The 12,349-nt window shown below is 44.0% G+C and overlaps 1 protein-coding gene across 1 annotated transcript in view; it reads right to left on the reverse strand.

The window, feature by feature from the left end:
* Nucleotides 1-6,567, reverse strand: part of LOC115082524 (protein scalloped) — a 40,323-nt gene extending 33,756 nt beyond the window's left edge. The window contains exon 1 of the mRNA XM_029586754.1: nucleotides 6,380-6,567. The gene's annotated coding sequence lies outside the window, so the exon portion shown is untranslated. The remainder of the gene's footprint in view (nucleotides 1-6,379) is intronic.
* Nucleotides 6,568-12,349: the final 5,782 nt, after the last annotated feature.

Here is a 12,349-nt window from a genome sequence, read left to right on the forward strand (position 1 = left end):
GTCTGTGGGTACTTTTCCCTGCAGACTCTGCACATACAGGCGTACGTTCTCTTTGAAAACTGCTAAGGGAAAAAGCACCTACAGAGATTTCCAACTGCTTTTTGTCTGTGGATACTTATTCCTTGAACAGTTTTGAAAACGTAAAACTATGTGCGTTGCTGCCTCCCCCGAGCCCACCTATCTCTGCCACGGTCCTTTCACCCAGGGAAAGGGTGAGAACATTTTCTGACAATTCTTTTACCCCGGGTAAATTACTTTTGAAAACTGCCCTCAATTCTCCTGAAGAACTGCTGTGATGGATTTATGGAAAGCAGGCGGCCTGCTGGTGGAGAAAATGCCCCCGTGACAGGACGTGCAGCTCTTTACTCCAGGGGTACCAGAAGCACCGGGGAAAAGATTTTCCACCCTCTGACTGAACTACCTGCACCTGATAACTTCTGAATTACAGAATGATTCTTATAATAACATGAATAGATCGGGTTCCTTTTGCTATACAAATGGGGTTACCTGAAAAAGTTGAATTATGACATTTGGGAGAAACTACAGCTGACAAAGGGGGACTGAAAAAAACGGAAGAACAAAAAGGGATAAAATATGCATATGCCACTAAGACTAGATCAACTAGATCCTGAGGTAAAATGGAAGACTTGGGAGACAGACCATCAGAAATGGATACAAGGGATCAGACTGATGGCCCAATGCAGTATTGCACGAGGAACCCAGATATTGTTCTGGCGTTGGCTCCAGATTCTTGGGCCTGCAGGAGCTGAAAACATCAGGGGAGTGGGGGGTGTAAGTGTTCACAACCCCTCCTCCAGGGAAGGAGGGAACTCTGGCTGTCCCTTCATACCAACAGCTACCGATCGGTACAAAGTGCAGTTGTGCAGGGTCTAAAAAAGAAACCACACTTGATGCCTCTTGACCAAGGACTGTTATAGCAAAATCCAGGCTCAGGAGGGGTGTGGGAAGGTCCATAATATGATTAAACCCCCCTGACAGCCCAACAATGAAGGGTCAGGGTTATTGAGATGTCCATCAGGGTTGAATGCCCCAACACTGGAGCAGCAAGAAGTTGCTGGCTGATAAATAGCAGGATTGAAAACCTGACATCAGTAAAACAATCACAAGCCCCAGCTGATCTGGGGGAGCGGAAGACCCGACTCGGGGACTGAACCAGAGATTTCTGCATGGCAGTGCTGCCACTGGGCTACCGGGCCAGCCCCATGATCCCTGTACTCTGGAGATCAGGGACACCAAATACTGTAAACAAGATGGAGCCCAAGCAATTCAGTATCTCATTTTCAGGAGATTTCTTCTCTGAGAAAGAGGCAGTAAAGAAATACAAACTGAAAATTCATTCTAACAGTAGTACTGAGTAAATCAGACGGTGCAACCTTAATTGGAACCTGGCTGGGTCACTGGAACTAACAGATCTACTCTTATGACAGTTCACTGAAGGCTAATCACTGTTCATAGGCCAGCAGACCTTAATTTGTCCTCTCCTTTGAAAGATGATTCCTTACAGTACACCCTGAGGGTCTTATTTCCAAGTACTGGCAGTACTCACCCTTGATTATCCTCTGAGATCTCGTAAGATCAGAACCCATAGTGCTAAGGCTCAAAGTTATGTAACGGAACCAGAGGGATAAAAACGCCCAGCAGACCCTCAAGAAGTCAGCTAGTCTAATCCCCTTCCTCATGGCAGCATCAACTGTATCTATACTATCAGACACATGTTTAATATGCTGGTTGCAGTTTAAGGGTTAACATAATCATGTATCTAGTCTCTTTCTTCAACACAACATTGTCATTGACTGATTACATCTATTTTCCTGTCCAGCCTAACTATGACCCTCTGTCTGGGTAACATTACAAAATACAGAAGGCACTGGCAGCCTGTCTGTAACGGCAAGAGACACTCAGGTGTAGCAGGTTCTTTCTGGGAAAAGGCAAGAAGGGTTTAGAGGCCATTTCCTCACTGCTTCACTTCTGAGCTCGTGCCCCATTTCCAATCTGATCTTTTTTGTGTGGCTGGCTCCTCCCCTCCCTCGGCGTAGTCCATTTAAGTCTATGAGCTGAGCAAAGAGGGAGGGTCAAACCAAGGAAGCTCATGCAGGTAGCGAAAGTGACACTTTGCACTCACTCTGCACAGAAAGCACAAATAGAATACAAAGATACACAACGCAATCTCTTTCCTTGAAGCCTGAGGAAAAAAAAGTAAAACAAAGAAAGCAAACTTGTGGTGGATGGGGTAGAGGATCTAGATTTGCCTTAAAAGAGTAGTACACCTTTCCCCGCTGCTGTGATCTCTTTCGCTACTCACACATTGTTCATTTGAATGCTAGTTTAAAGTAATTTTGCCTGGATACAGGCAACACAAATGCCTGAGATGTATGAAATGCACAAGTACTCTACCAACATCCATAACTATTAAAGCCCTCCTTGCTATTAATAAATATGCGTGTAGGAAGGCAGTTCACGGTAAGAGCAGAGGAACAGGTGCCAGAGATAAAATTACAATCAAAAAGAGCAAGGCTGCCTCTGCCCATGTGCTTGGAAAGTAATTTATCAAATTCATTGTAGTATGTTGGAATGCAAAGTTGGAGCACAGGGAAATGTCATGGGGCATTTTCCAATGATCTGTTGATCTTATCAGAGTTGCAATTTTAGCTCCGTTCCAGTACACCAGGAACTGCTACCAAACAAAATAGATGTAGCTATCAAACAAAACAGTCATTCTCAAACACAGCGAAGTGCGTGTGAAAAGCATGCATCCAAACTGGTCGCCTGTTTTTTTTTTTTTAACGCGTGCACATTCACATCTCTTGAGCGCCCGTTGCAATAGGTAAATGAGCTACCATGCTGAAAAGGACACGCTAGGGAAAACTGTGTCCCCCTAGTGCTTCCTTGGCATCGGACACCCAGGAAACGTGGCTGTGGGCGGATTAGGTAGACGGACGCTCGAATTGAGCTACCACCACAGTTTATATGCACAATGTACATGGCCTGGAACGGGTATATTGTGTGCCCAGAATTTTTTTCCCCTTTTCAGCTTTCTGTGGTTCCTCCGACTTCATATCATTGCGATACTAAGTAGGAGGCATCACAGAAAGCAGGGATTTTTGTTTTTTCGTGAGCCATTGACACGGGGCAAAGCTTAACACCAGCTCTGGGCTGGCGTTACATTTGCCACGTTAACAAGGGCGCATTGGGCAAGCAGTAATTTATTGCATCACATGGTAATAGCTAATAGCCTCATCACCATGGAATTTACATGTGATGAGCGCTATTAGCTACGCATGAGTTTAGATGCGCATTTTGGATGTGCTGATCCTCTTATTCCATCAGGGGTTATGGGCACGCATCTAACCGCTCATTAAGCTGTGCATTAGGCTGGGCATACTTTATTACATTGCCCTCTTTGTCAGGCCGATACAGTACCCACGTTTAGACGCGCGTTTTCGATGTGCTAGCGTTTGGACGCGTGTTTTTGACGTGCTAGCTTTACCCCTTATTCAGTAAGGGGTAATAGCGCATCGAAAATGCGCGTCCAACCCCCCCGAAACTAATAGCTTCCGCAACATGCAAATGCATGTTGATGGCCCTATTAGTTATTCCTGCGCAATTCACTAAGTAAAATGTGCAGCCAAGCCACACATTTTACTTTCAGAAATTAGCGCCTACCCAAAGGTAGGTGTTAATTTTTGCCGGCGCTGGTAAAGTGCACAGAAAAGCCGCTTTTCTGTGCACCTTCCATCTTAATATCATAGCGATATTAAGTCGGAGGTCCCAAAGTAAAAAATAATTTAAAAAAAAAAAAGTTTAAATTGGCCCGCGGCTTGAAAACCGGACGCTCAATTTTGCCGGCATCCGGTTTCTGAACCCGTGGCTGTCAGCGGGCTCGAGAACCGACGCCGGCAAAATTGAGCGTCGGCTGTCAAACTCGCTGACAGCCGCCGCTCCTGTCAAAAAAGAGGCGCTAGGGACGCGCTAGTGTCCCTAGCGCCTCTTTTTACCGCTGGCCATCATTTAAATACTGAATCGCGAGCACAGGAGAGTGGCCTGTGCGCGCGCCGGGAGAGCGGGCGCTTGCCCCCTCTCCCGCGACTTTTACTGAATCGGCCTGTGTGTGGACTCAAGTTATCAGCTTCTGTCCCTGAAAAAATACCACTGGTCAGCCAGCTTTCAACTTGTGAGTTGAGGAGTAAACTAGTGGTTAGAGCTGCCGGCTATGAACCAGGCAAACCAGGGTTCAAATTCCACTACTGCTCCTTGTGACCTTGGGCAAGTCACTTTACCCTCCATTGCCTCAGGTACAAATTCAGATGATAAACCCTATGGCGATAGGGAAATACCTGAATGTAATCTGCTTTGAAGTGCCAAAAAGTGGAATATAAATACATTAAAAAAAATATATAGCTAGCACGTGGCAGAGGCATGAGTTGAAAATCAGTCGGTTTGGTACCAGTTTTTCAGGGATGGTGCAGTGCTCTTTGCCTCATTAGGCCACCAGAGTATGACCTAGGTGGAGGGGGGTCAGGGGGTCAAGGAGGCTGGGGGAAATTTTGACAGTGGGATGGGGGGGGGGAAGGGGCCGGTGCCACGTGTTTTTGTTTGGTTTTTTTTTAAATTCCGGCACTAGGGCTATCTCTAGAGGCAGCGGGACGGCAAGGGGGAAGGGAGTGTTACAAGACCCCCTGGGGTTTTGTTTTGTTTTTTTACACTTTGGGCCACTTGGGCTCTTTAACAAGATTTTGGCCCAAAGCTGTGGGGCCACTATTGTGCAGAATTTATAAGCGTTACTAATCGGCAGTATTTTCCCACTAGGCCCCCCCTTAAAGTTTGTAGCTGAGGCAATGGAGAGTAAAGGAACTTGCCCAAGATCACAAGGAGTGTCAGCAAGATTTGAACCCTGGCTTCCCTGGTCCACAGCTCTAACCACTAAACTACCGCTCACTTTTTTAAAATTCCTATCGCAAAGTACTCAGGAAGTTGTTAATGTTTTAACATAACGACATAGTAGATCTCCGCAAACGAAGCCCAGTCTGTCCGGTTCCACTCTCCACACTACTCAAGCTCTGGTCATTGCCCTTAACACGACTCCCTGTGCTCCATCAGCCATACTAGCCTGACTGCCTGCAGGAGATTGCTCCATATCCTTTTTACTGTTCACTGTGTAGTATAACTAAGAGAGATGACATGCCACCTCGTACCCAAAAGTGTGCCAAAACTCTATTACCATATCTTGCTAGATAACCGTGCCACTTCCCCCTGGAAGCCTGATGCAATCACACCATTAACTCTGTATAAGCTGGCTTTGTTGTTTCTCAAATTTGGATCTCTACCGTTCCAGGTAGACGGACATGTGCATTCCTATACTCTGCTAGGCTCTCCACCCTAGAGGTGTCTGTTCATGTGCAAAGCATATTGGAATTCTGCTGGGATAATAGGTACTGTTTAAAATCTGCTTAGTGTAGCTGTGTTTAAAAAAGGATTGGATAAGTTCTTGGAGGAGAAGTCCATTACCTGCTATTAATTAAGTTGACTTAGAAAATAGCCACTGCTATTACTAGCAACGGTAACATGGAATAGACTTAGTTTTTAGGTACTTGCCAGGTTCTTATGGCCTGGATTGGCCACTGTTGGAAACAGGATGCTGGGCTTGATGGACCCTTGGTCTGACCCAGTATGGCATGTTCTTATACCTGTTATCAAAATCCAGGCCTTGCCATCCATTTCTTTACCTTACCGCTTCTCTTCCTCTCCTGCCCTTGCCACCACCTCCTGTTTCAATGCCAAATATGCTTGAATTTTGTCATGATTTTCCTAATTATCTTTGCTGCAGGTGCCTCCGTTGTGTCCCGAGTCCTTGCAAAGGTTAGGTCTCCAGAACTGAAGACAGAAATCTAGTGGGGTCTCACCAGTGACCTACGGAAGGGCAAAAATACCCTTTTTTTGCCTACAGGTGATACCTCTCCTTATGCACCTGAGCTTGTTAGTTTGAAACTAACCAAAATCAAATTTAATTTAAAAAAATAAGGAGTTTCATCTACCCAGCACTGCAGAGAACCAGAAAGGAGGACAACTGGACAAATTGGATGAGCCAACCGGTCCTTATCAGTCATCATGTAATACAGTATGTTATTTTACTCTGCCTACATCCTTCCCTCTACTAATGCTGTTAGCACCTAAAAATATTCTATAACTGCATAATCACAAGTAAGTGCCACTGTGATATGGTATATAATAAGCGTCAGCGTGCTTCAAGATGAGAGAAAATAGCTGGGCAGAATGTCTCTTGTGATCACATAGCCAGTTTGGAAGTCACTGTGAGGAAATTAGTATAAGCATTCAAAAGGAGGAGGAGGGCTATTCTTACCCAGAATTTCACAAGGAAGAAGGCATTGACTGGCCCTTTTTCATAGAGTTCTTTCAAGCCTCCCTTCTTTTCCGGAAATTTGTCGTAGATCTGCTTAATATCCACGGCTTCAAGGTAGGGGTCAGAGTAGGTTGGGTTTGACTGCCCAATGTGGACAAACAGATGCTTGTTATACTGCAATCAGAAAACATTAAGCCAGTGTCAGATCTGAATTTTTACCATCATCACGCGGGGTGTGAATTCCTTTGAAGCACTTTCCTATGTAATACAGAGACCTAACTTCTACCTATCACATTCACACGTAAAATGCAGCTTTGAAATACTCTTTTCCGGCTAACTTGTATTGAAAGCAAGTAGTGAGAACTAAACCAAACTGAATCCTTTTCAGCACTATGGGGATTCCATTCCCTCAGTGCTGCCAACTTAACCCCAAGCCATGAAACGAAAACTGTACAGTCCAGGTTTTCTAATGCCTGTCCTCGTGCATTCTGGAGCTTGTTGGCTAGCAGAATGAATATGAGAAATTAGAAGCCTGATATATATCAAAATCTAACCAGGACATGGAGCGAGGATGCCAGTACTAGGCTACAGATCATCTTTGCTGCAACCTATTTAATTTTACATACGTATGAGACAGCCAGTGCAAAACACCTTTCCTAGTAATTTTAACCTACCAGGGACTGCACTGAATTTCCTAAGTTTACCCAGTATGTGTGCTGTAGGGCCAGGACCAGGACCAAATAAAACCAACACAAATAGGATTGAAAGTGAAGTAAATCTCAGTTGATTTTCAGAAAAGTGTGTTTGTGAGGAGCTAACTAAACCTAAAGTGGATAAAGCGATGGGGCTGGATGGGATACATCCAAGGGTTTTAAGGGAACTTAGAAAAGTTCTGGCAGCTCTGCTGGCTGACCATTTCAATGCTCCTTTAGAGCTGGGAGTAGTTCTAGAGGACTGGAAACGGGCAGATGCAGTTCCTATTCACAAAACTGGAAATGAGGCTGGGAACTATAGGCCGGTTAGTCTGACCTCTGTGCTGAGCAAATTCATGGAATTGCTGCTAAAAGAGAGGATAGTGCAGTTTCTAGAATCCAATGGACTGCAAAATCAGAGGCAGCATGGTTTTACCAGACAAATCTTTGATTGCATGACCTGAGATTTAAATCGGTGGAGAGCACTATATGTAGTGTACCTGGACTTCAATAAAGCCTTTGACATGGATCTGTATAGGCGGCGGCAGGAGCAGCAGAATGCCTTTTTGGTCAGGGGCGAACCAAGCTCCATCCCTACTGCACTCCTAGCTCCGCCCCTCTCCAATTTCTTTACGTTTACAGTTAATGTCATTCTTTCTTACATACATCGTTTACATAAATTGTACAATATACAATTTTATTGTACACCGCTTAGTAATGTTAAGAGGTCTAGAAATGTTTCAATTAAACAAAGAACTGCATAAAGGAATAATTACTTTGAATACAAAAATGTATTTTATTACAAAAATGAATCAACATCCAAAGTGCAAAATATCACAATCCAAAATATCACATATGTGTATGTCTCAATAATCACGTATACTAAACATAACCTTGAAATATGTTTTAAATAAATACATACATGTGTTCCCAGACCACATAAAAAATGCTTGATGCTAGAAAACCAGACATAGTGGTAAAGGAGAAAATAACAAAAACAGCACTGCTACTAGAAATATCAGTTCTATTCTGCACTATGGATGGCGCGAGAGAAGAGCATCAAGTATCAAGAAAAATGTGGCCTAAAGGCAGAGAAACAGCCCTAATTGTTTGGGCACCACTCATCTGATTATAAACTACTTCCAAGCTCACCTCAATATGCTGCCTACATAAATTACACTGTACAAGCTTCAGAAAGAAGCTGTTTGGCATAGTGCAAATAATATTAAGAAGAACACTAGAAGTAAATCAGAGAGACTGAGATCATACCCAGCATACTGTATCCTAGCTTAAAACTGAGGTTTCATTCTTGTCATTATATGTGCAAGATAAAACAAAAATATATCTTATAGTTCTAGTTCTGTAAATATATATTCTGTCCCCCTCCCCCCCACACACCTGTCTAACAATGGGGGCAGAGCAGGATATTTTTGCCTACACCTCATCATAGAAAAAATTCTGGTATCATCTAAGTAACAGATACACAAACTTCCTCCACTACCTGGTATATACAAAAAAAAAACAAACAAAAAAACAACTCCACTCAGCACATATGTAGCATTAACTCACAGGATTCCAAAAGCAACAACCATACCTATGAAAAGTCAGCACTGCAAATATTACATTGGGCCCTAGAACACCAATACACCACCATGAACAATGAACAAAACTACTACAGATCCCTCTATGACAGAATGCCTCAGCTCCGACACACTTACAGAACATAGACAGACCCTCACCAAATACAGATCAATTGACCACAAATTATAAATGTGCAGACAAAAACTGAGATGTAAATCCCAAGAAACCAGACTCTGTATGCAGTACAAAACTAGAAAGCTTACGTCCTCCCTTTCCCCTGGCAGCTTAGATAATGCAAGCTGGTGAATATGGCGGAGGGGGCTGTGAGTGTAAGAGAGAGAATTCAGAATTGGGGGTGAGAGAGAAAGAGGCTAGAGAAGGAGTAGGCCCAGAGTAGGGATAGGGACAATGCTCTCAGAACATGCACGCAGAGAACAGCAAAGTCAGGCAGGCAATGACCACTTCTAGGATAGCCTCCAGAAAAAGTTGAATGGGCCAAGGCCTGGGTGGCCTGCGCCATTCTGATGCCTATGAGCAACTTCTAGATACGAGTGCCCTTTGTATGTGGGAGGACACAGAGTGTAAAGGTAAAGCAGAGTTGCATACCTATAACAGATGTTCTCCAAGGCCAGCAGGATGTTAGTTCTCACACAGAGGGTGACATCATCAGATGGAGCCCTGATTCACATGGAGCATGCCCAGCATGCCCTATACCATGCATCCAAGCGGGGTCCCTCTTCAGTCTTGTAGCATAAAATTAGGGTAGAATAAAAACAAGAGAAACCCAACTAAATGGGGTTGCGGGTGGGTTTCGTGAGGACTAACATCCTGCTGTCCTCTGAGAACACCTGTTACAGGTAAGCAACTTTGCTTTTTCCAAGGACAAGCAGGATGGTAGTCCTCACACATGGGTGAATCCCTAGCTACAGGCTGCTCCTCAACACAAATGGGGACAAAAGACACCTAACCAAGTGCCAATGAGCACAATACCACCGGTGCTTTTGGTAACAAAGAGGGAGACTGCCTGAACTCAAACAACAGGCCCTAGGTTGGGAGAGTTGGGTTCTACACCTCAAACAGGTTCCTGAGGACAGACTAGCTGAAACTAGTGTCGCGTCAGCCATCCCTATCCAGACAGCAATGGGATTTGAATGTGTGGAGAGAACTCCACATCACAGCCTTGCAGCTCTCCTCCACGGGAACTATTCACAAGTGGGCCACCGATGCTGCCATGGCTCTGACAGAATGAGCCTTGACATGACCCCCAAGATGCAGTCCCTCCAGGGCATAACAGAAAGAGGTGCAATCTGCTAGCCAATTGTTTAGTGTCTGTTTGGCAATGAAAACGCCCAACCTATTCTTATGAAAAGAAAACACAAATTTGGGTGGACTGTCTATGGGCTTCTGTCTGCTCCAGAAAGAAGGCTAAGGCTTGCTTGCAATCCAAACTGTTCAGTGTTTGTTTGCCTTGGTGTGAATGGGGCCTGGAAAAGAATACTTGCAGGACGATTGACTGGTTAAGATGGAAATCCATCACCACCTTAGGAAGGAACTTAGGGTGAGTATGCAAGACTCACCTGTCATGACAGAATTTTGTATAAGGAGGATAAGTCATTAAGACCTGGAGCTCGCTGACCCTACACGCCGAAGTGACTGCTACCAAAAATATGACCTTCCAAGTCAGTTATTTCAGGTCATAGGTGCATAGCAGTTCAAAAGGAGCTTTCATCAGCTGTGCTAAAACCAAGCTGTGGTCCCAAGACACAGCGGGAGGCCTTATTGGAGGCTTAAACTGAAGCATATCCCTCAGAAAACATACAATTATAGACTGTACAGAGATGGGTGTTCCATCTACACCATGGTGGTAAGTGACAATCACACTAAGATGGACCCTAACGGAGGCAGTCTTTAAGCCAGCCTCCGATAGATGTAGAAGGTAATCAAGCAGTTTTTGTTTGGGGCAGGAGAATGAATCTAGGGCCTTCTGCTCACACCACACTGAAAAAATTCCTCCACCAGTCCATAGGACTTTCTAGTAGAAGGCTTTCTAGAAGCTACCAGGACCCAAGACAAGTCTTCCGAAAGATCGAGTGATGAGCACTATTAGCTACGCTTTTGTTTGGGTGCGCGTTTTGGACACGCTAATCCCCTTATTGCATCAGAAGTTAGTCTAGCGTGTCCAAAACACACGTCCAACCACGTGTTAACCTGTGTGCTGGGCTGGACACACATTGTTGTATTGGACTGTCTGTGCTAACGATATCTCTTATTTGTCGCTGTACATGCTTAACTGCTTGCAGGATATTGCTCCTCTTTACTAATTGGGAGATGTAGCCAAGTTAGCCTGCAATCCATGCTATGAAATTTGCCATCACCCCCACTGCAATTCTATCTAAGAATGTATCAAAACCTTGCTATTTCTTCTTGATTGACCTTTATTCCCTTTCTTGGGAGTTTGGTGCAGCCATACCACCATCCAATAGAAGATGGCTTTGCCTCCTTCCCTTTGTGGCTTTTTATTGTTTCATATGATTGGGCATATAGGTTTCCATAACCAGCTCAATACCCATCACTCATTTTGCCCACTCTTCCCCCACCTGCTGTTACTACTGCCCTTTGTATCTGTCCCAAGCGTGCTTATATTCTATCACTGTTTTGGTTTCTACTACTTTTGCTAATAGGCTGTTAAAGGCATCCATTATCTTTGTAGTAAAGATTACTTGCTCATATTTCTTCTGAACTTTCCTCCTTCCAGTTTCATATTATGATGTACTAGACATGCTGAGCCAGTTTTGATTTTGCCCTGCTAGACATAATTATGGGCCTGTAGTTGTGTGTTCTCCATGTCAGGGCTTTCCGAACCTGTGTGACCCAACAGCTAATCAGCTTTACAGGACAACATAAAATATTTGGTTTCTTTCTTTGGCAATTTTCTCCTCCTTGCAGTCCACTATAGTTTATATGCTTTCAAACCAATCAGTTCTTTGGGAAACTAGTTTTGGACTACTGAGTAGAAAAAGACATTTTGATGACTGATTTATACACAACCTTCCATGGCTCCAGGATGCATCAGGACAGGTAGTGCAAAATGTATCAATTGCATATTTTAAAAGCATGGCAAAGAAAATTGTGCAGACCACTCCAATACCAAACTGGGAAACAGACAATAACCAGAAATTTGGAAACAAGTAAACAAGCACATACGGGATGAATGCAATTTTAAAACGGTCGGTACTAGTTTCACTAAAAGGCCTTTCTTATTTTTTAAAATTCGTGTACTCGGATGTTTCTTCCTTGTGTGCATCATAAGTTAAAATGTGCGCGTAAGTACTTACGCGCACAAGCACGCAATGGGGTCCCCTACTGCATAACTTTACTTCTGCTATGGAGGAGGTGCAAGTAGAAATCAAAAAAAATTAAGCTACTCAGCAGGGTTTCAAGAGTCAGGGTAAGCAGGCTCGAGGGGGTAAGGAAGTCTTATTGTTTAACTGGGCGAACTGAGAACGGTCTGGGAAATGGGTGTTTGCCATCGGTGCATGTATCTTACAAAATCCCTGTACTTATGCAGTAGACTCATTTTCTGCGCACCCATATAAAATTGTATGTACATGTACGCACATTCCTGCCAATTTTATAATGTGCAAGCATATACGCACATATGATATAAAATGGGCGCGTCCATAGTGTGCGCGCTGCA

The sequence above is a fragment of the Rhinatrema bivittatum genome, unplaced genomic scaffold (assembly GCF_901001135.1).
Source record: "Rhinatrema bivittatum unplaced genomic scaffold, aRhiBiv1.1, whole genome shotgun sequence".
Taxonomy (NCBI): Eukaryota; Metazoa; Chordata; class Amphibia; order Gymnophiona; family Rhinatrematidae; genus Rhinatrema; species Rhinatrema bivittatum.